At 39.6% G+C, this 24382-nt stretch overlaps 1 protein-coding gene across 2 annotated transcripts in view; it reads right to left on the minus strand.

Annotated features, from left to right (window-relative positions):
* NRG3 (neuregulin 3) overlaps window positions 1-24382 on the minus strand; it is a 1280962-nt gene that overhangs the window by 138158 nt on the left and 1118422 nt on the right. The window lies entirely within an intron of this gene.

The following is a 24382-nucleotide window of genomic DNA, read 5'->3' on the forward strand; positions in this document are numbered from 1 at the left end:
GCTCAAGCGCCCTTTGGTATTTCCTCTCCCCTTATCCAGTTAATCTCATGGATATCTCTGTGGTACTCTCTAGACAGAGCTCATAATATCAGCGAGACTACCATAGTGTAGTATGTAAAAACTCCAAAGATTTTATTAACACTATGTATTTTACTCACATTGTAAACACTTGTAAAATTGTATTCCAATATAGGATCTGTAACAAACTGATTAAAGACTTGCCGTTCCTCCTCGTAGCTCAACTATGACATCACCTAACTCCTCCCACGTGTATCGTCACTAACCACGTGACTTCATCAGGGATGGCTAGGTGACATGTGCGGCCATCTTAAATAGACAGGTATACTGGCCAAGATTTTAGGTGAAACAGGTGTGTATTGTCATGCATGCTGGTGCACTACTAACACCATCTAGAGGGTATGTGAGGAGGCGCAGGTTGGATCATGCTATAGCATTCTGATCTCATGGTTACCATACATGAGTCAATCTCGATTTATCGGTAAATCATAAACATGGGTCCATTCTGCCTCTAAAAATAGGACATTTTGTGTAATATTCAGGGGGGGACCTCTCTCCAACTAAGGAATACTAACAGATTTATCTATTAAAATATTAATGAGTAATAAAAATAATAAAATATAAAAAAAATTGTGTTGTAATCGATATAGAGCATTTGGGTATTTCAAACCCATATTAGGTGATGCTCCTAACAAGTGTAGTGCCTCCTCATATAGCCTAATATATTCATGGGTAGGGATGAGCTTCGAGTTCGAGTCGAACTCATGTTCTACTTGAACATTGCATGTTCGCCTGTTCAGCGAACAGTGAACAATTTGGGCTGTTCGCAGCAAATTCGAAAAGCCGGAACACCCTATACAAGTCTATGGGAGAAATCTAAAGTGCTCATTTTAAAGGGTAATATGCAGGTTACTGTCCTAAAAAGTGTTTGGGGACCCGGGTCCTGCCCCAGGGGACATGGATCAATGCAAAAAAAAGTTTTAAAAACGGACGTTTTTTCAGGAGCAGTGATTTTAATAATGATTAAAGTGAAACAATAAAAGTGTAATATTCCTTTAAATTTCGTAGCTGGGGGGTATCTATAGTATGCCTGTGAAGGGGCGCATGTTTCTGGTGCTTAGAACTGTCCCTGCACAAAAAAAGTCTTTTAAAATCACTTGCGGCTAAATTGTCGGGTCTCCGTAATACAGAGAACACTCAATGAGTGTTCTCTGTATTAGCCGACAATTCATTCATTCATTGATTAAAAAAAAAAAAAAAGCGTGGGGGTTCCCCTAAATTCAATTACCAGGCTCTTCAGGTCTGACATGGATATTAAGGGGAACCCCGTGTCAAATTTTAAAAAAAATTGACGTGGGGTCCCCCCAAATATCCATACCAGACCCTTCAGGTCTGATATGGATATTAAGGGGAACCCCCGCATCAAATTTTAAAAAAAATTGACGTGGGGGTCCCCCTAAAAATCCATATCAGACCCTTTATCCGAGCACGCAACCTGGCAGGCCGCAGGAAAAGAGGGGGGGGGCGAGAGAGCGGCCCCCCCTCCCTCCTGAACCGTACCAGGCCACATACCCTCAACATTGGGAGGATGCTTTGGGGGTCTGTGACCCCTCAAAGCACCTTGTCCCCATGTTGATAAGGACAAGGGCCTCATCCTCACAACCCTGGCCGTTGGTTGTGAGGGTCTGCGGGCGGGGGGCTTATCAGAATCTGGAAGCCCCCTTTAACAAGGGGACCCCCAGATCCCGCCCCCCCTGTTTGAAATGGTAAGGGGGTACAAAAGTACCCCTACCATTTCACAAAGAAAGTGTCAAAATGGTTAAATAAAACAAACACACTTTTGAAAAATTCCTTTATTAAAAATGAAAAAAATAAAAAAAAGATTCCAGGGGTGCTAATCCACTCTTGCTATCCAGCGACGGATCTCCGGGGTCCAGCGATGGATGATCATATCCAGCGACGGGGGATCTCTCAGTCCAGCGCTGTCCATACATCCTTCTTCTGTCTCCACTCCGGAGACACTGCAGAGAGCCCAGCGCTGACGTTTCTTATATTAGGAGGGCGGGGCCACCCGTCACCTGACCCGCCCCCTCTGACGCTGGTGAAGGGAGCCAGGGGTTCCCCAGTGACGTGTGGGTGACCCCGCCCCCTCTGATGTAATGGAAACCTGCGTTACATCAGAGGGGGCGGGGTCACCCACACGCCACTGGGGAACCCCTGGCTTTCCCTCTCCAGCGTCAGAGGGGCGGGGTCAGGTGACGGGTGGCCCCGCCCTCCTAATATAAGAAACGTCAGCGCTGGGCTCTCTGCAGTGTCTCCGGAGTGGAGACAGAAGAAGGATGTATGGACAGCGCTGGACTGAGAGATCCCCCGTCGCTGGATATGATCATCCATCGCTGGACCCCGGAGATCCGTCGCTGGATAGCAAGAGTGGATTAGCACCGCTGGAATCTTTTATTTTTTTCATTTTTAATAAAATAATTTTTCAAAAGTGTGTTTGTCTTATTTAACCATTTTGACACTTTCTTTGTGAAATGGTAGGGGTACTTTTGTACCCCCTTACCATTTCAAACAGGGGGGGCGGGATCTGGGGATCCCCTTGTTTAAGGGGGCTTCCAGATTCTGATAAGCCCCCCGCCCGCAGACCCTCACAACCAACGGCCAGGGTTGTGAGGATGAGGCCCTTGTCCTTATCAACATGGGGACAAGGTGCTTTGAGGGGTCACAGACCCCCAAAGCATCCTCCCAATGTTGAGGGTATGTGGCCTGGTACGGTTCAGGAGGGAGGGGGGGCCGCTTTCTCGTCCCCCCTCTTTTCCTGCGGCCTGCCAGGTTGCGTGCTTGGATAAAGGGTCTGATATGGATTTTTAGGGGGACCCCCACGTCAATTTTTTAAAAAAAATTGATGCGGGGTTCCCCTTAATATCCATATCAGACCTGAAGGGTCTGGTATGGATATTTGGGGGGACCCCCACGTCAATTTTTTTTTAATTTGACACGGGGTTCCCCTTAATATCCATGTCAGACCTGAAGGGCCTGGTAATTGAATTTAGGGGAACCCCCACGCTTTTTTTTTTTTTTTTAATCAATGAATGAATGAATTGTCGGCTAATACAGAGAACACTTATTGAGTGTTCTCTGTATTACGGAGACCCGACAATTTAGCCGCAAGTGATTTTAAAAGACTTTTTTTCCTGCACAAATGACACTTTGTGCAGGGACAGTTCTAAGCACCAGAAACATGCGCCCCTTCACAGGCATACTATAGATACCCCCCAGTTATGAAATTTAAAGGAATATTACACTTTTATTGTTTCACTTTAATCATTATTAAAATCACTGCTCCTGAAAAAACTTCAGTTTTTAAAACTTTTTTTTGCATTGATCCATGTCCCCTGGGGCAGGACCCAGGTCCCCAAACACTTTTTAGGACAGTAACCTGCATATTACCCTTTAAAATGAGCACTTTAGATTGTGAACGTTCAAGTCCCATAGACTTTAATAGGGTTCTAAAGTTCACACGAAGTTTAGGTCTGTTCGCAGGTTCTGGTGCGAACCGAACAGGGGGGTGTTCGGCTCATCCCTATTCATGGGCATATACAACCTGGAATGCATAAATAACCTATGCAGCTTAATACCCTACCTGGCCTCAGTCTTATCAGTCGTTCAACAGTTGTAAATAGCTCAGCTTGTAGAATGGCCAATAAGTAGTCCTGGTTGACTGGTTATTAACAAAGACTCAAACTTCAGTGTATTTCATAACTTCTTAAATAATAACAAAACAGCTAGAATAAGGTAATATTTACCTCTGTCAGTTAATTTTGAACCCAAAAACCCCTATGCTAGGAGGTACCAGAATAGACTAGGCTCCCACACCCCTCCTAGAAGACATAGATATCCAAATCTGTCATAATTATATCCATTCAAAAGGTTATTGCATACTGGACAATATAAGTTATCAGCCTGTAAAATTTAGGAATTAAAAGATATTAATACCTATAGAAAGCCGAATCGGAGACATGATCATAAACACAGTGGCATCCCAGCACCTACACCTTAGACATGATGATTGGTCAAGCCATTTCTGTCAACACCCCCTTGACATCCAGAGAAGGAGACTGTAACCACAGTTGATAGCTCTTGTTTTAACATCAAACCATGGAACTCCTGTCAGGTCCTATCAGAGCCATTGTATCATCTTGCTTATTGATTTTGGACTCTGCTGAACCAAAACTTAATGAAGTATTTTCATTATTTCAATTCTTTTTTGTTTTTGCACCCTTTTTTTACCTTTTCATTATTAAACCATATTTTGAAAAGCATTAATGTGGTCTCTAATGCACTAACACAGAACGTAAAGCATTCCTGTCTCTTGAAGAGCGCTACTGTAGTGTAAATCTCTGAATATACCTGTCTCTGGTGACAGTGTGTGTTAGAGGTTTATTTTAAAGTCATAATTACTATTGTAATTAATTGTGCTAATTGTGTAAAGAGTGATAGACCAATCCTATCTGGCGGCAGTTTAGAGGGTTAATTGCTTAGTTAACTAAATCCAGTGACAATTGCTCTCAGTCTGTTGGCACCTAGATTGTGGCAGCACAAGCTGTAAAATCTTTGTGCAAGGTGAGGCTGAGATTTGTTGCGGATCAGTAACAGCCCAGTGTGGGGTTGACCAGCCATTTGTCCCAAATTAGTGAAGAGGGCAGTGGTCTGACCCACATTTGTCACAACAAGCAAAAGACATTCAATTACTGTACAATCAATCATGTAGTTGTAGAGCTGGCAAATTGGGAGACAAGATCGAGATGCTGTGAGTAGATGTTGTCTTAAAAATTAACCACCAGGCCCATATATTGCTGTGGTTGGTAGAAGATGGGTGGGCAATTTGGGATACATCTACCTTTTGAAGCCACTGAGTGGTGGATTAAATAATTTTACAACTCCAATAATTGCAAACAATGGATTTAACAGAAAAGACGTGGCATAATGGAACATTTATATCTGCCTGTTGGTTCATTTACAGTGAAATAAAACAGTCCACAGAATCATATCTACCACAAGGCCTTGAATATGAGTGATTAGCAATAACACTGTGGCCCAGCAAGGTTCAATACCAGGGCAACGCTACCAAATATGTGCAAAGGTAGCTATCATAACACACCCCCCCCCCCCCCTCTATTCAGCACTGTGCTTAAATGTCCAGAAAAAAAACAGTATGACGTTAATCTGGGCGTGGTGCCACCATGTTAAAAACTTGTAGTTGACGCAGTCATTTTGGAAATGTTGGACTAAGGTTACAGTACTATTATGGTTTAGCGCGGCAAAGAAATTAATGGCTTACCTATGGCAAGAGTGTATTGTGACCTAGACAGAGGAAAGAAAAAGTCCCACATTTATTGATTAATTAGCCTCTAAACCGGCTAACAAAGTGATTTGTTTTGTAAAATTGAGGAAGAGTGAGGTCCTTTCTCAATTTTTTATTGCTTTCTGTCTTGAATCAGGCACATTAATCACAAGGATTGGGAAATGAATGACCATACAGATAATAACTGAATATGCCACGTGGGAGTTTATGCATTTTTGGTATAAATGAAAATATTTGATAAGGAGCAAACATTTCTAAACTTTAGTAATTCAGTGCAAAATATTTTAGTCACGATGTATGCAAAAACCTAACTTGTACCAAGAAACAGTTATTCACAAAGCGTGTGTAGCTAGAAATTACTAACTGGTATGCATGTGTTTCTGTGTGTTGTTTTTGTTTAATCAAAGAACAAAACAATGAGGCCCATACTTGACCTTTAAGGGCTTTTTTAAGAAGAAATCTATAGTTGTAACTACAGCTAAAACACGTTTTTTTTACTTCTCCAATAGTGATTCATATCCCTGGACAGTTGTGATTTTGTTCTATGTTTAATCAAAGCTTCCTAATTATCATTATAATTCTTAATTGGATTGTGTCAGTGTATTAAATATGGAAAAGCACAGACTGAAAATGACATTCCAGCAAGGAAATAGGATCAGTAGGGTGCATGCATTTTTTTTAAGGCCTCATTTATTGACAATTCATCAGTGTGATAATGTGATTTAATTATCAACAGCAGCCACTGTTCTGTCTCTCCATGATAATGGCATTTACTTATCGGGAGATTATCAGCTTCCGATCATTCCCATTTTAGAGAGGGAATGTAACCCTATTGTTTATCCTTAAGAAATCCTGTTAGAATTTTAAATAGTGGGAATGTTATAAGGTTCATGACAAGTGACAATTTTTAGAGAATAATATGTAAGAAAACAAGCTATTCATACTTTCCAGGATCTGTAACTTCTAATTTAAAACCATAGCCAACAAACCCTTCAACTGTCATAAGAACAATCAACAAATATTTACCCACCCTAAAAAATGACAGTTGAATCCAGCTGGCTACTCTATGGAAATCACTACAACTCTCAGTAAGTGACACTAGTATGTGCTATTTTTACCACTTTCAGCTTAAAGCGGAGGTCCACCCTAAAATGGACCTTCCGCTCATCGGATTCCTCCCCCCCTCCGCCGCCACGATTGGCACCTTTCAGGGGGGAGGGGGGTGCAGTTACCTGGATAATCTAGGTAACTGCACCCACTTCCGGGCTAGCTCTCTGCGGAAAGGGAAGTACATTACGCCCCTTTCCGCAAGTGCCCGCCCCCTTCCGCAAGTGCCCCGCTGCCTGCTGGGAAACACACAGATCCCAGAGGCAGCGGGGACCGTCCTCATTGCGCAGCGCGGCTCGCGCATGCGCAGTAGGGAACCGGGAAATGAAGCCGAAAGGCTCCATTTCCTGATTCCCATACCCAAGATGGCGGCAGCAGCACTCGAGTGTCGCTCTAGAGATCGGCTTCGGGTGCCGACATCGCGGGCGCGCTGGACAGGTAAGTGTCACTATTTTAAAAGTCAGCAGCTGCAGTATTTGTAGCTGCTGACTTTAAAAAAAAAAAAACGCTGAGTCCCGGCGGACTCCCGCTTTAATTTTAGCTTTTCAAAAAAAGTGTTATTAGTTGTGTATCATTCTTCTATGTTCTATTGTCGAACTGGTTTGAAAAAAAACATTGTTAACTTACAAAGTGCACAAAGTTCATCAAAATGTGTATTACATACAAATAAAAACATATATAATTTGTAAAACATGTGTATGTAACGTGTTAAAAAAACAACACAAAAAGAAAACACACAAAATCGTGCAACAAAATGACTACATTTAAAACCTGAATTTCAACATGCAATAATACCCATATATTAAGAAAAAAAACCCTGACTGATCAATAACTTCAACCTTCAGGGACTTAATCTGTCAGAAATGTTGTCATTCCTGATTCAAGGAGGCACCTTCGGACACTCAAAAGGAAAAAAAACAAAAACATAAAATTCACATGATTTTTGAGCTGCAATAAACACTGTTGGGTGGTATGTTTTAAAGTAAATCTGTCATGCAAAACAAACATGATAATTGCCATTGCTGATCTCCTTCTGAATACCCAAATGTTGCCTCAATTCAGTTGAAACAAGGCAACATTCCCTGAAGGTGGAACAAAGTTGCATACATACTTCTGAGTAGGCTGAATGGCTGAATGTCAACATAACAGCTTGTCATGCATTTTCACTACTAGGCCAACCTTCATATTTCTTTAATGACAGGTTTGGGCCTTGTCAGAATAGTAATCATCTCACTAGCAACAACTCATCAGAGACAGGGGGCTCCATTCAAAAAGCAGAATCTTATTACATCCGAGTATGCGGTAAGATACCGCACAGCATTTTTCAGAAAGTTTTTTGTCATTCACTAAAAAAAGTTACTAAAATACTACATGAGTTATTTTATGAGGTCATGCAGTATTTTAGTAGTGAAAGCTTGCGGTAATTTACAGCTGGCATCTTTAACTAAGGCTGTAAATAGCTGGTTGTTAAGGAGCAGGCAGCCTGTACGTCTTTAACAACCGATGAATCATCAGTTATCAATGGGGTTCCCCACTGACAACTGAATGTAAAAGTAAAGAATTGCTGGGAATGAATAAATAAGGAAAAAAAGCCAAAACGTTAAAAAAAAAAAAAATGGTATGGGGTTGCCCCAAAATCAATAACAGTCCCTTGTTATTTACTGGTTGCTAAGGATGTCGGCGGCTGCTGGTTATTTAACCACTAGAGATCCACGCTATAGCTGAATGACGGCTACAGCGCAGACCTGCTTTGCCGGGACGGCGTCTACTGACGTCGTCCCTTGCACGAGCGGCCTGCACGCCCCCCTGAGGGGCGCACACAGCGCGCTCTGTGATCGGCGAGTCTATGAGACTCGCCTGATCACGGATCCGAGCAAGGGGTCGATCCCGACCCCTTACCACGTGATCAGCTGCCAGCCAATGACAGCTGATCATGTGACAAAACAGAGCTGGTAATTGGCTATTTTTCCTCCTCGCGCTGACAGCGCGAGGAGAGAAAAAAAGCCGGTCAACGGCGGCCGTGATCGGGACATTAGTCCCGATCACTGCCAGCTTATCAGTACCCACCTGCTCCCTGCCAGTACCACCCAGATATAAAAAAGTGCCACCCAGCAGTGCCATACATCAGTACCACCTATCAGTGCCCACAATCTGCCTCAACAACAGTGCTGCACCTCAGTGCCACATATCCGTGCCCATCAGTGTCATCTACCAGTGCCCATCAGTGCAGCCCATCAGTGCCCAGCAGTGCCATCTATCAGTGCCCATCAGTCCCATCTATCAGTGGTACCTATCAGTGCCCCTTAGTGCCACCCATCAGTGCCATCTTATCTGTGCCCATCTTTGCCCATCAGTGCCGCCTTATCTGTGCCCATCAGTACTGCATTATCTGTGCCACCTTATCTGTGCCTATTAGTGTCGCCTTAACTGTGCCCATCAGTGCCCACCAGTGCAGCCTATCAGTGCCCACCAGTGCCGCCTATCAGTGTCCACCAGTGCCGCCTCATCAGCGCATTTCAATGAAGGAGAAAAATGACCTGTTTGCAAAATGTTATAACAAACTATTAAACATGATTTTTTTTCTTTTGCTTTTTTTTTGTTTGTTTAGCAAAAAATAAAACTCCCAGCTGTAATTAAATACCACCAAAAGAAAGCTCTATTTGTGGCAAAAAATGGATAAAATTTTAATTTGGGTACAGTGTTGTATGGCCGCGCAATTGTCATTCAAAGTGCATCAGTGCTGAAAGCTGAAAATTGGTCTGGGCAGGAGGGGGGGTTAAGTGCCCAGTAAGCAAGTGGTTAAATATCACATTTTCAGGATTGCACGCGTATTTAGGAAAACACCTAAATACTGCATGAGATTTGGTTCTGTAAATGGAGCCAAGGGTCACTAGAGAGCCACACACACACTCTCTCTTTTCTTGTTGCTCCCTTGTTAGGTAAAGCAATGTTCCTTAACCACTTAAGCCCCGGACCATTTTGCAGCTAAAGAACCAGGCCCCTTTTTGCGATTCGGCACTATATTGCTTTAACTGACAATTGCGCGGTCATGCGACATGGCTCCCAAACAAAAATGGGGTCCTTTTTTTCCCCACAAATAGAGATTTCTTTTGGTGGTATTTGATCACCTCTGCAGTTTTTATTTTTTGCGCTATAAACAAAAACAGAGCGACAATTTAGAAAAAAATTCTATATTTTTTACTTTTTGCTATAATAAATATCCCCAAAAAATATATAAAAAATTTTTTTTCCCTCAAGTAAGGCCAAAACGTATTATTCTACATATTTTAGTTAAAAAAAAAAAAATCACAATAAGCGTTTATTGATTGGTTTGCGCAAAAGTTATAGCGTCTACAAAAGAGGGGATGTTTTCTTATTGCTAACAAAACAAAATGCAGATTTTAACATGTATGTGAGAAATGTCAGAATTGGACAGATTTTGAAGTGGTTAAACACACAATATGAAACTTTCACATAGTTCATAGTGATCTCTAAATACTAGGCATTAGACTTGTGCACAATTGTTATCAATAAGAAAACATTAGAAAATATATGTTTGCTAAGGCTAATATTACCACTCATGATTTTTTTTACCCAGTGGGGGCCATTGGTCGCTGATATTATAAAAATAGTGTTTACTTACAACAAGCAAAAACCTTGTTCAGGCATAAAAAGTAAGATATATGATAGCATGATCAAAAAATTACCAGCCTTCTCTATGATGTGTGCATCTGTTCCACAAGTCAACTTCTGGTAGCCACTAGGACCCCAATATATCTCTTCACTCTGATAAATCAGCGGGTTAACTTTAACAATATTTAACAATATTATGAAAAAAAAAAAAAGGTGTTCAATGAATAGGAAGCACTGCAACAATAGCTTAACAGCCACGTAGGCATTGCTGGTTTAATTAACTGACCCAGTTTATTTGGATTAACATAATTTTAAAAAGCCACTCGACTCTTCAGTTATATTTTACGAGCATCTCCAAATTCATTTTGCCAGTTAAGCTACTTGAAAGACATCAACTTGTTGGGAGAATAGACTGCAAAGCATGTCAACAGGTTATTATTTTTTTTTTTTTGCTCAGCTAGAATTATAAGCACAAGTTTAGCATCAGAAAATGATTTGCAGTTGACTACCAGCAACATATTTATGATATACTCTCCCTTTGCTTATCTCTCTGAATTTTTATGTATGTGGAAGCTGCTGTAATTTCTCCTGTGGGCAGATATTGCCTTGGATATTTTAAAATAAGATTTTCAATCTGACTTTAATAATGTTTGCCCAGAGCTCAAGTTAAACAATTTGATGTAATGCATCATAAAATCAAAAGCTCAGCACTGGAATTAGTACTTATCAAATGATCTGAAATTACTAGCTTTTCGTATTGCTGATGGATGGTTAATAAGAAGTATTTGGCAATCAATTCAATCACATTGGAGAGAAAGGGGAGAACCCCCTCTAAACTGTAGTTGTAGAACAATATATGCCTTATTCTTTAAAAAAAAAAAGAAAAAAAAAAGTACTTTGATTTAGTTTTGGGCATACTACAATTACTGGTGATAAATATGTTTAAAAGGGACACCTACATTTTTTTACTTTTTAATTTGTTATCTTATATATTTTTAAAGGAAACATCTGCTTTTTAATGCAGACCAAGAGTGCACTACAGCTACTGTAACTGTGTTGGGGTGTCATACTAAATAAATGGCACTGCAATGCATTTTCCATTTAGGCGTAACCATGAGTTGATCGAATGCACAGTAACGTACATGTTTTACAGAGGTTACTAAAATGCATAGTTCTGCTGGGTTTAATATAATACCTGGTGATATTGGCATTGAGGACCTTGTTCTTTAACCTCCTGTATTGGGATGACAACACGTCTTGTCTTCTGACGTCTGTAGTCTCACACTGTCACATGGGTTATTTCAACACACATTAGGCAGATATCATCCACAGATATCCCATCAGAAACCCCACCCTTATAAATTCCAAGCAGCTGTCACGTTAAAGCATGCTTGTGTACAGGGAAGGGTTGATATCCCGAATGAGATCATCAGTAATGAGGTGCACCAAAGGATCGAAGATATCATAAAAACAAGTATTTTATGTTAAACAATGGTGGTTGTGTATGACACACAGTGCTTTATAAAATCAAGTGTCATTTAGTTAAGGTTTATATATGCATATAAGGAGGAAAAGCCAAAACGGTGTAGAGGAATCTTACAATAAAATGTGATTGTTAAGCATTTATTTGTTCAAACAAAGAATAATGTTAAATTGGTTCACGATGACTTGTATAGGTAGAGACTAACACTGCTGCCATCAATCTTAAGCTTTAGATATAGGAGCACCTGCATGCTGGAGAGAGGGGCTCTTGACTGACCAGAAGCATGGCAGCTTCTAATGTGGTGTTCCCCCTTAGGGTCTTAGTTGAGTTGGCTAAGTGGGGCAGTATAATGCCACTGGTGCTATTATGCCGCCCCACTTACCCAACTCACCTCAGACCCTAAGGGGGAACACCACATTAGGAGCACATTTGGACTTCTGTACCCCACTTCTATTCTTTGTCAGTGCTTTATCAACTTTACTGGTGGATTATCACATTGCCAGTTACAAATAATCTGGTTAATCACCTCAGTGGTTGCCATGCCTGTCCTGAACCTAGGCTTAGAACTGGCGTCTATACTATCTTATGACATTTGGTTCTCACAGCTTTCCTGTAATTGGCACATTTATTTGCTGGAACCTTATGTTTCATGTTGGAGTTGTTGAATCACTGAACTTGTGAGGATAATAGATAAATAAATCGGTGGCCTTACCCTTTCTATCAACAATAGTTTCCTTTTTTTTTTTGTTTATTTGTTATGAAGGTACAAGGTTGTTGTTTAAGTGAGATAGTGGCCTTTATACCTTTGCTTCTTAACAATCATGCTTGAGAAGTTAAATCATTTCAAGTACAGCTAGCACTTCAATATGAATGACGGCATGTTGTTTACAAAAAGAGATCAGTTATATTAAACAGGACTGTGACTAGAGATTAATTCACTTTGTTGAATCACTATCTTCACCAATTGTAGGTTAACTTGGGTAAACTTAATAGCTTAATACAAAAATATCTCTGTAAATACCATGAAGTGATGGCGCTGTACTGTTCTTTTGGAAGAATATCTATTCAATCACAATAATGGGATGTCCTGGTCAGAGTAAAGCATGTTTTTATTGACTGGCAGTATTCTTTGACAGGAACCATTAGGCTTGTATCAGTTGCATGAAAAAGACAACAGTACAATATTTTCTTAAAAACAAGTAATTGAACATATTAACATGCACGTGGAAAATAATATATAATTTAGGTTTCAGCCCACCAAACTGAAATTTTTGTATGGAATCTAGAGGATCCCATCTCCCAATGATTGTAGAACTGGTATCTCCCTGATATAAGTCATAGATCTGTTTTTGCTTACCTTGGAGTTTAATTCCTCTCTTTAACAATCTTTGAAGGTCACTGGTTCTTGCTGCCCCAGACAAGTATTTTGCATTACCCATAATATCAAAAATTATGAATGTAGGGAGACCAATTTGTGATATAAAGTACCTTTAGTTGACATATCTTCCCAGTAACCAAAATATTACTTTACAATGCATCAGTCTACCAATGTTTACAAGGAAACAAGCTATTGTTTTAAACAAATATACAGTATATGGCAAATAATGTAATATATACTTTAATATTTATACTATACAGTATATACTTTTTTTCTAAAACAATAAAAAAGTTGCCAAGCTCTTTTGAATCCTTTTTATCTTGTGTCTTTGATGATAATTTCTCCACATAACCAATTTGACTGTAACATGTTTATTTTCAGTTGGATATCTTACTTCAATTTTTCCACCTACCCATTACCTTTCTCTAGAATGGCACAGCTTGGGTATAAACTGTGCCTGAGCTTTTATAGACTATGTATGGTGCACCCATTCCATATCAGTACAGAACGGAAGAGGTTTTCTCACTAACCAGAATTTTCTATAAATTGGAAATTGTAGCAAGTGAATCATTGAATATAGGGTTAAAACTAGAGTAATGCCCCGTACACACAAGCGGAATTTCTGTCAGAAAAATCTTGGATGGTTTTTTCGACAGAATTCCACTCAAGCCTGGCTTGCATAAACACGGTCACACAAAAGTTCTCTGAACTTTCGACCACCAAGAATGCGGTGATGTGCAACACTACCACGAGCCGAGAAAATGAAGACCAATGCTTCCGAGCATGCGTCAAATTGTTTCTGAGCATGCGTAGGAATTTTGTGCATCGGAATTTACAATCGGAACTTTCAATCTTTTGCTGGCAGGTATTCTGCCAGCAAATTCCGATGGAGCATAAACATGGTCACATTTGACCAAAAGCTCTCATTGGTCTTTCGCTGCCCGAATTTACAATTGTGTGTACAGGGCATTAGCCTAAGCATCAGGAGAATTGCAAGCATAGTTGCCAACATGTCCTTTTTAATCACTGACCTAAGCATATGTGGTTTTATATATATATTTATTTATATTCAGTTATTATCCTAGCTCCATTTTGTCTATATTTAAGGAGTTGATGTGATAGCTCTGCTCACATGTGTTGGTGAACAAGGGCAATAAAGACCAAAGACATGCACTTCTGATTTGGGTGAGTGTAAAAGTGTCCTGTTCTACTAATCCTTCTGAGGTTTTTTAAAGTTCCCCTTGTATTCTTCTGCTAACTTCTCAGAATGACAATCAAACCCAGATTTATAAGCAACATTCTTTTTTTTTTATTTACCCTGCATGGATTTAACAGCAACAAAAAAATGTACATATTATTTTTACAACCACAAAGCTACATGGACATATTAGGCATTACAGTAAAATGGTCAATGAGAGCACTAGGCCTTGAAAGCAGAGTTAGCTGTGCATAATATGTTGGCTAGTTAGTAGAGTAGAAGATAATAGTGGTGACAATAATAATAATGATTATAACAGCAGAACTATCATTTCACTTTGTAATTATATAAACTTTACTTTTCTTTGTATCCCTAATGACTCAGGAGAAGATCATTTCAGCAATTACCAGCTATCGTTGGCTCTATTTGTATATATTCACATCACAAACTTTAACTGGAATTGATTTGTTTATTCATATTCTGTAATTACAGTTAAGTAGGTCCTGACATTTTCATTTTTACTTAATATGCACTTCATTTCTGTGACAGTAGCATACATTGCTTTTATGTCACCCATCACCCACAATATTTTACGTTTTGAAAGCTGTCAAAATATATATTAATTTACCCTGCCAATAATGCTACTGTTATCCCACATAGATATTTTAAGACTCAGGATGCCTTGCATAGTGCACCTGTGGATTTGGTACATCCAAGAATTATGCAGCGTAGACACTTTGTCTGGAGTAGGGTAAAACTGAGACCCGATGAGCTGACATCAGCACAAAACACAATTGTGGTCTAATATGAAATATTGTACGGTCTAGTCTCATTCAATGCCTTCTCTATGTTGAATCTTGTGTGTTTAAAATATTAATTCAAAAGGCTTCTAGCTCCCCTGGACCCAAAATAAGAGATGTCTGCCCGATATGATGCATACATGCTTATATAGTAGCACATTCAAATTCATGGGGTGATTCTGATATCAATATAAATCAATTTAATGATCATAAATATATATGCAAATAAATCCACAGGGTAATCCCCTCATCTAGTTGCCATCAACTCACCATTAGATAAGATAATGCATTGAGTTGTCATGAACGCTTCACTGTTCCATATCATTAGTATAAAGCAGCTCAGGCTCTACAAATATATACACCATATGGAGAAAACCAAGACGGAAACCTCTGTATTGTGTTGTTCATTCAGCACTTTGTTAAAATTAATAAATACATCCAGAATAACAATGCAGCATTACCAAACATAAGGTATGAAATGTTACATAAGCCTCTTCCTGTGGTTCAACCACATTTGTTTCCAACAAGGACAGGCTGCTAAGTAGAATGCAGCTATTTCTAAAAAAAAACTAGTACTAGTAATATAATCCTGTATTTTTTCTATAAAGAGCTCTTGGTCTGGTGGGCACTGCTGTGACATCACGTGATGTCAGAAGTGGCGGTGCCACTGGGTAATGTAGCCCAACCCTTTAAGCATAATTAAAATCACTGCTCCTGAAAAAAAACTTTTGTTTTAAGGAAAAAGAAAATATTGATACATGTCCCCCATGGCAGTACCCAGACCCCAATACACATTTTATCATCAATTACTTGCATATAAGCCTTTAAAATGGGCACTTTTGATTTTACCTGTTCGGCTCCAATAGACTTCAATGGGGTTCACCCCCAATAGAACATTTCCCTGTTTAGGAGTTCTGCTGTGAACTGTACAGGGGGGTGTTCGGTCCATCCCTACAAGCCACCATTAGATACACCATGTGGTAATCACAGCAATCACATGCTGTTTTCAGTGTTGGTCCGTCCCCTTCCTCTTAACACAGAGGAAAGATAGAGATAATAGTCATATAAATGAGCCTGTGTCTCCAGTGACCTGTATATTAACCAATCACCTCCCTTATTCTGCACATCTGTACATTAAGCCCATTCATCTCCATCCCGATACTGTATGTAACCTGTACATCAATCCCTTTACCTCTCACCCTCTGTGTATGGCCCGTACAATAATATATCCAGTGCACCATTACCAAGCTCCATGTTTTAACCCCCTCAATGGCAACATGGTTCTTCATTTCCAAAAACTGTGTCTAAACTTTTTTTTAGCTGTGCTTAGCATAGCTGTTCGTGAGAATGAGGTCCCTGAGAAAGAAGTTGCTTTCCCAAAAGCAAATCTTGTCTCTGTTCTTACAAACCAGATAGGTGTTGTGAATAAGGTCCCTTCTTTTTTGGTGATTTAACGGTATGACGTACTGTATATTGTGAGCGTGGCTACCCAATGCGCGTATGCGACCGCAATACTAACTCTTGTTGAGGAGTTTTTTATTTATTTTTGTTCGTTTTCGCTAGCATTTCTGTTTGTTTTTAAAATGACACTTGTATATTTTTGCTATGACTCGGTGGAGTCGTTTTATGTGTGCTTGAGCATTCGGCTCTAATAAATTTTTGTTGAAATCATATCACACGTTTTCGCACATTTTTGTTTTCTTATGGTGACACTTCGTTTGGAGGCCTGCTGAGAGCAGTCGTGCGAATCCAAAGGTTGCGAGACATCCTAAGATTGGGATAATCTCCGGCATCTGGGTATCTGGATGTCTATGGGACCTGAGATCGAATTTGCGCAGTTTGACCACCCCTAATAGGGGGGGTCACTGGGGATCTGGTAAGCCTCCATCTAATAGTGGTGTTTAGAGGTGACGGGTCCACGTGGTCAAATATTATTTGATTGAACAATCAAGATTCAATTATTATTATACACACATTGGACATTTCATATATTTTCTGTATTCATTCATATATGGACACTTGAATTTATATTTTACATATTTTTTTTTGTATGCATTTATATCTGGACACTTGAATTTATATTTTTTGATTCATCTTTAATAATTTTTAAATTTCCACATTTTTTTTGATATTTTTTCTTTGCACTTTTTCCAATGGTCACAGTAATACTTATTGGTTAAGCCCTGCACTTTTTTCTTTTTTTTTTTTTTGTGCCTAGTATCTTGGTTATGGTGTTCAGCTGCTGATTTCTTTTTTTTTTTTTTTTACTAAGCGCAGATTGTTTCTATATTTCTTTTACCCCAGCAATATGTTAGCAGCACTATCATAGCTTAGTCAATGACACAAGTTTAGACTGCTGATTGGCAGGAAAATGTGTTTTTCTCTCCTCATTTTTAGGCTGGATTCACACCTATGCAGTTTTAGTGCTTTTTGCATTTTGCAGATTTGCACTACAGCCCATTTAACATGGTTTCCTATGGAACATGTTCTGTAGTGCAAATCCGCAAAATGCAAAAAGCACTAAAACTGCATAGGTATGAATCCAGCCTTAATGTCAGCAAATGTGCAATCTACACAACTTGTTTTGGCTTTAAGGCTGGATTCACACCTATGTATTTTTTGCATTTTGCAGATTTGCATTACAGAACTTGTTCCATAGGAAACCATGTAGTGCAAATCTGCAAAATGCAAAAAGCACAAAAACTGCATAGGTGTGAATCCAGCCTAAGTGCTAATCCTCTCTCTTGCAGTCTGAGTGTTGTTGTGCAAAGCTAGAAAAATGCAGCTAGTTACACAGCTAGATTATTAATAAAGTACCCCTGAATTCAAGACTAGCATTTTTACTTAATTTAAACACGTATTCATGGTCTTTTAGTTGTTCTTTTACAACTGTGCTACTTATGGTCCTTAACCTGTTCCCTACCGCCGTATAGTAAAATGAAGGCGGCAGGAACCCTTCCTCCCTCTGGGTGGGCATCATATGACGTCCTCGGCTTCCCGGCATTGTGTAGAGTGCGTACCACATCACTGGGGACCTGATTCCCGTGCCTGACAGCTGCAATGTCCGCCAAGCGAAAGCTCATCACTGAACAGGGATATGGATCTGTGTGTCTAAACACACAGATCCATGTCCTGTCAGGAGAGAGGAGAACTGATCTTATGTTCCTTGCACCGATCGGTCTCCTCCCCTCATCAGTCCCCTCCCACCACAGTTAGAATCACTCCCTAGGACACACATTTAACCCCTGCAGTGCCCCCTAGTGTTAACCCCTTCCCTACCAGTCACATTTAGACAGTAATCAGTGCATTTTTTATAGCACTGATCACTTTATAAATGTCGAAGGTCCCAAAATAGTGTCAAAAGTGTCCGATCTGTCAGCTGCAATGTCACAGTCACAATAAAAATCACCGATCACTGCCATTAGTATTAAAAATAATAATAATAATAATAAAAATTACACATCTATCCCCTATTTTGTAGATGCTATAACTTTTGCGCAAAACCAATCAATGTACGCTTATTGTGATTTTTTTTTTTTACCAAAAAATATGTAGAAGAATACATATTAGCCTAAACTGAGGAAAAAAAATCGTTTAAAAAAAAATGTGATATTTATTATAGCAAAAAGTAATAAATATTGTGTTTTTTTCAAAATTGTAGCTTTTTTTGTTCATAGTGCAAAAATAAAAAAAACGCAGTGGTGGTCAAATACCACCAAAAGTCCTCTCTATTTGTGGGTAAAAAAAAAGATCAGATCGCTTTATAAATGTCAATGATCCCAAAATAGTGTCAAAAGTGTCCGATCTGTCAGCCGCAATGTCACAGTCACAATAAAAATCACAGATCGCTGCCATTAGGATTAAAAAATATATAATAATAATAAAAATGACACATCTATCCCCTATTTTGTAGATGCTATAACTTTTGCGCAAAACCAATCAATGTACGCTTATTGGGATTTTTTTTTTTACCAAAAATATGTAGAAGAATACATATCAGCCTAAACTGAGGAAAAAAATAGTTTAAAAAAAATGGGATATTTATTATAACAAAAAGTAATAAATATTGTGCTTTTTTCAAAATTGTCGCTCTTTTTTTGTTCATAGTGCAAAAAAATAAAAAAATGCAGTGGTGGTCAAATACACCAAAAGTTATCTCTATTTGTGGGAAAAAAAAGATCAAAATGTAGTATTGTATTGAAGTGGTTAAGTTGTTCTTTTATATGGCTACTTTCACACTGGGGCTTTGCAGGTGCTGGCGGTAAAGCGGCGCTATTTGGTTGCTAGTGGGGCAATTTTAACCCCCACTAGCAGGCGAAAAAGGGTTAAGGAAAGGTTGAATCTCTTCTTGATCAGGCTTATGTGGGGTTTTGTCTGCTTTAAGGTTGTATAGATTGCTATAATTCGTGCTAAAAGTGTCTGCAATTGTTTGAGGATTTAGCAATTTGTCGTGGGAAATTGGATGATAAAGGTATGCGATTTTGGAGTTTATCCTCTGACCTTTGATGCAGTGGCGCTTTTCAGGCAGGTTTGCAGCTATGCCCTATTGTTTTCTATGGGAAGGGGCGCTTTAGGAGCGGTAAATACACTGCTCCAAAGATGCGACTAGGGTTGCCACCTCATCCCTTTAAACCCGAACACATATGACTTACACAGGTTCTGAGGCTAATTTAATGCAGAGAAGGTACCAAGTGAGTTTAATTACCTCCTTAATCGGCCACAGAACCTGTGTAATTCATATGTGTTCGGTTTTAAAGGGATGAGGTGGCAACTCTAGATGCGACTTGCAGGACTTTTTTGACCGTCCTGCAAGCGCACCGATGCAGTATGAAAGACCTCGGGCTTTCACACTGGAGAGACAGCAGCGGCTGTTTCAGGGCGCTTTGCAGGCGCCTGCAAAACATCCCAGTGTGAAAGGGGTCTTATTGTCTTAATAATTTTCATCACTTTAAAAGTAGAAGATAATATTGAAAGAAAAAAAAAGTCAAGAGGGTAGGCGATAATGGCTGGCCTGTTTCTGTTTGATGCATTTTTATATTAAAAATTAGATTTTAAGGTTGTGATATAATCCATTTGACACCTTGTGGCTTACTGGATTTTATCTTGACATGTTATGCCCCTTTGCCAATGCAGTCTAAAATTGGTATGCTAATATTTTTCTAGCCTGTGTTTAACTACATAATATGAATTGTTTTCAAGTAAAACAAATGAGATGTGAATGTGGTTTTAAACTGGCTCGCTCATTGCCCATTAAGACTAATTACTTCTCATTAGTGGAATAAAATAGCAATCAATGTGTTAAAATGAAGGGAGTTATATCTCCTGTGTGTATTTTATCACTTAGTATTACAGCATGACTGCCGAGTTTAGACACATCCTAAATCTTTGCCTCGGTTGGCTTGGGTCAATACAATAAAGAAATTCATATTTAGATAATAGATTTTATATATCAGTTTGCACACACAGCAACAGAGCAGTGCTGTTGGGGCTTAGAAGCATCTAGATAGCATGTGTTCAGTAAAAATGTGTTCCTTGTTTTTTTATGTTATCCCAACGGTACACTGAGGACACCTAAGTACTGCTATTCCTAGAGTACATATCACCCACTTCTAAAGATCAGTAAAGGTTAGACATGTGCGATTAGTTTCGTACAAATTTCCGGAAATTCGTACGAATCCAAAATACGAATTTTTATGCATACGAATTCTGTACAAAATACAAAATTTTGTTTACGAATTTCGGATCCAAATTCATAACAAAAATTCGTAATTAGCGAAAAGTTACCGAACCTAAAAGTTAAAAACCCAGGAAGTCAGCAGAGCACAGGGATGGTGGGAACCCCTCATAATGATAAATTCATCATAACGGAAATTTGTAATTGTTACGAAAAGTTAATGAACCTAAAAGTTAAAACCCCAGGAAGTCAGCACAGGGATGGTGGAGTATTGGATAGTGGAGTAGTGGAGTAGTGGATATTGGAGTTTCTATGCTTACGAATGTCATACAAAATTTTATTAACGAATTTCGGATTCCAAATTAACAGAAACATGACTGGTGTTTTATTCACCAATCAGAGGAAGTCAGGGATGGTGGGAACCCCTCATAATGGACACACAGCAGGTGTACAGACCTGGGAACTCAGCACAGAGATGGTGGGAACCCTAAGGGAATTTCTATGCTTACAAATTTCATACAAAATTTCGTTAATGAACCTAAAAGTTAAAACCCCAGGAGGTCAGCACAGGGATCCTATGGGAATTTCTATGCTTATGAACTTCATGTGAAATACGAAATTTCATTAACGATTTTCGGATCTGAATTAGCAGATACATGACTGGGGTTTTGTTCACCATTCAGAGGAAGTCAGCACAGCACAGGGATGGTGGGAACCCCTCATAATGATAAATCCATCATAACAAACTTTCGTTATTTAAACAAAAAGATTAGGAATCTAACAAATTCATATTTCGTACGAATCCCAATTGAATTTCGTAATGGGCACAGCGGGTGTAAACTCAGACCCAGGAACTCCGCACAGGGATAATGTTAACCCCTCATAATGGACACAGCAGATGTACAGACCTGGGAATTCAGCACAGGGATGGTGGGAACCCCATCGTAATGATAAATTCATCATAACGAACATTCACAATTGTTCCGAAAAGTTAACAAACCTAAAAGTTAAAAACCCAGGAAGTCAGCACAGCACAGGGATGGTGGGAGCCCCTCATAATGATAAATTCATCATAACAAACTTTCGTTATTTAAACAAAAAGATTAGGAATCTAACAAATTCATATTTCGTACGAATCCCAATTGAATTTCGTACACGAATTACGAAATACAATTTTTTCGTACGAAACAAAACAAATATATTTTTTGACGGTGCCCATGTCTAGTAAAGGTACAAAATTAAACAAAGCCTTGAGATGCTTACAAGAAGCACAGCCTTCCTGAGTTGCACTTCAATTTTTTCACCCAAGCATTGCTCTACTTCACCAGTCCAGTTATATTTTTTACTGTTTGCAGTCTTGTGATCTTAGAATGTGCCTATTTCAGTGCTGCAACATTCATTTCCGGCTCCTTGCTTCCTCTAACATATAGCAAGTCTGATATAAAAATGTCAGTGCTAAGAAGATTCTCACAGTTGCCAATTAAATTCACACCTGCTTTGCAGGTCTGAATGTAATTAGTGATAAGGTAAGGACTTATTTACATGTGTTGCTCCTCAAAGGGTTTTGACAGGCAGTAAAGAGGCTTTCTGTTGCCTGGTTGTGGCAGGACACATCGGGTCTCATTCGGTAGATGGTAAGGCCCGCCAAGCACATCAGTGGGGATTAGAGATGGCCTTGTGATTCACCCCGCAGTAAGTTTGTGGCAAATTTTGTGCGTTCGCTATTCGCTGAATCAGCAAACATATGTCGCTATTCACGGCTGCCATATTCTTTTACATTGTGAAGAACTTTGACCCATGACATATCCATCATGTGGTACAAGACAGCCAATTGAGACATTTCAGCATATGGACATTCCCCCTATCCTATAAATAGTGCTGATCTGGCTGCCATTTCACATTCTGTCTTTTGTCAGTGTAGGGAGAAGTTGCTGTGTGGAGCAGGGACAGACTGTAGTGACACAAATTGCTAGCTATCAGGTCCATAAAATTCATTTTAAGGACTGGTATAGTTGTACTATTGTTTGATGTGCAGTATATAGGGGTTTAATACACTTAAAATATACTTTCAAATATTTTCTATATTATAGTGGATTTGTATTGTGCAGCGTTGTGACTGCTGAGCGGTTCTACAGCGATACTACAATGAGTGACACACGCAATTAGAAAAAAGTATAATAACTGGTGTGATAGACCAGTGCCCCCCCCCCCCCCCAAAAAAAAAATGACAGATTGAAGCAGGGTGTTATATACCTTCTTCCACATATACTGTGCTTCTCTAGAGACTTTTGTCACAGGGTCATTTAAAAAATGACAGGCAGAGGAAGAGGCAGGCCCTTCCGCAGGGGTAGTAGGGGTAGGGCAGGAGCAACAGGCTTGAGCTAAAGTGGCAAATTGCAGAAGGTGCATTTAATTACGTCAAAGGACGCAACAGACTTGGTTGAGTGGCTCACTCAGCCTTCCACTTCTGCACCCTCCACATTCTCTCTATCTGCACCCTCTTCCCTCTCTGCTGTGTGCAACCCCAAAGACACTACCACCAACACCACCACCACCATATACCCTCCACTTGCAGAAGGGCATCCCAGAGCTATATGGCCATGTTCAGAGGTAAGTGAATGTGTCTCTGGCACACAGTGTTGGTGCCAAGATACATCTGACCGCAAACACGGGCAGGGAAGGTATATAACTTTTACTGCCCACGGGGTGAACCTTCTGACGGCCGTCAAGCATGTAACCCGTGGCACCTATGTACATTTGGTTTTACCGCCATGGATTGCATGCAGGCCTGCCTCCTCTTCTCCTCCTCCCTCTCCTCCTTGGCTGACTCCTCCTTTTTCCGCTGCTAACGTCTCTTCCACTGCACCGCCCAAGCTCCCCAGAACCTATTCAACATGCCAGGTGAGACGTTGCCATGCTGTGCTGCGTCTGTTGTGCCTGGAAGCCAAGAGCCACACTGACCCTGCACTCCTTTCAGCTTTGCGTTCACAGGCAGATCAGTGGCTAATATGTTAAATAGTGTGGAAAACCAAGCTGTCTAATAATCCTTATAATATATTGTGATAGGAATTGAAAAAAGTGAATAAAAAAAAAATTATGAAAAAGATAAAATCCTGCTGCAACTCAATGTGTTATACACACAATACAATCCAAATCTATAAACCAAAGATGCGCTGATTTTTTATTTATTTTTTAAATATAGAAAACTTTATACCCTTAAGTGAATATATATCTATATTACACGTGCAACTTCAAAATATTGATCTTAACGTGCAACCAAAAAATGTAATTAAGTAAAATGACAATCTTAATCACACAAATATAATTGTGAATTAACACACTAACAGTGAAAAAAGAAAAAAGATTTTTTGAAATAAAAAAACGTGAATAAATAAAAAATAGTCCACAAAATTGGAGGGGTAAAACTTCAGTCCTCAAAAGTGACAACGCACACAGCACCCTCAGAGAAGTGACAGGGTACATCAAGGGAAAGTCCTCCACCAATGAACTTACTGCCGCTTACCAGCTGGCTAGATCTCTTTTTAAAGAGATCTAACATGCATGTGGTTTATCCCCCAGCCTGTGTTTCTGTACAGGGTTATGCATGATATGTCCCAATGTTCCACTTGAACCAGCATAAACACTCCCGTTCTAATTATTCCTCACGGCCATATTGATAGGTGCTCATTAATCATGACTCTTACTAAATACCTTGGCATGTATACT

Source organism: Lithobates pipiens, unplaced genomic scaffold (assembly GCF_037356315.1).
Source record: "Lithobates pipiens isolate NorthernLeopardFrog02 unplaced genomic scaffold, aLitPip1_a1.2 Scaffold_25, whole genome shotgun sequence".
Taxonomy (NCBI): domain Eukaryota; kingdom Metazoa; phylum Chordata; class Amphibia; order Anura; family Ranidae; genus Lithobates; species Lithobates pipiens.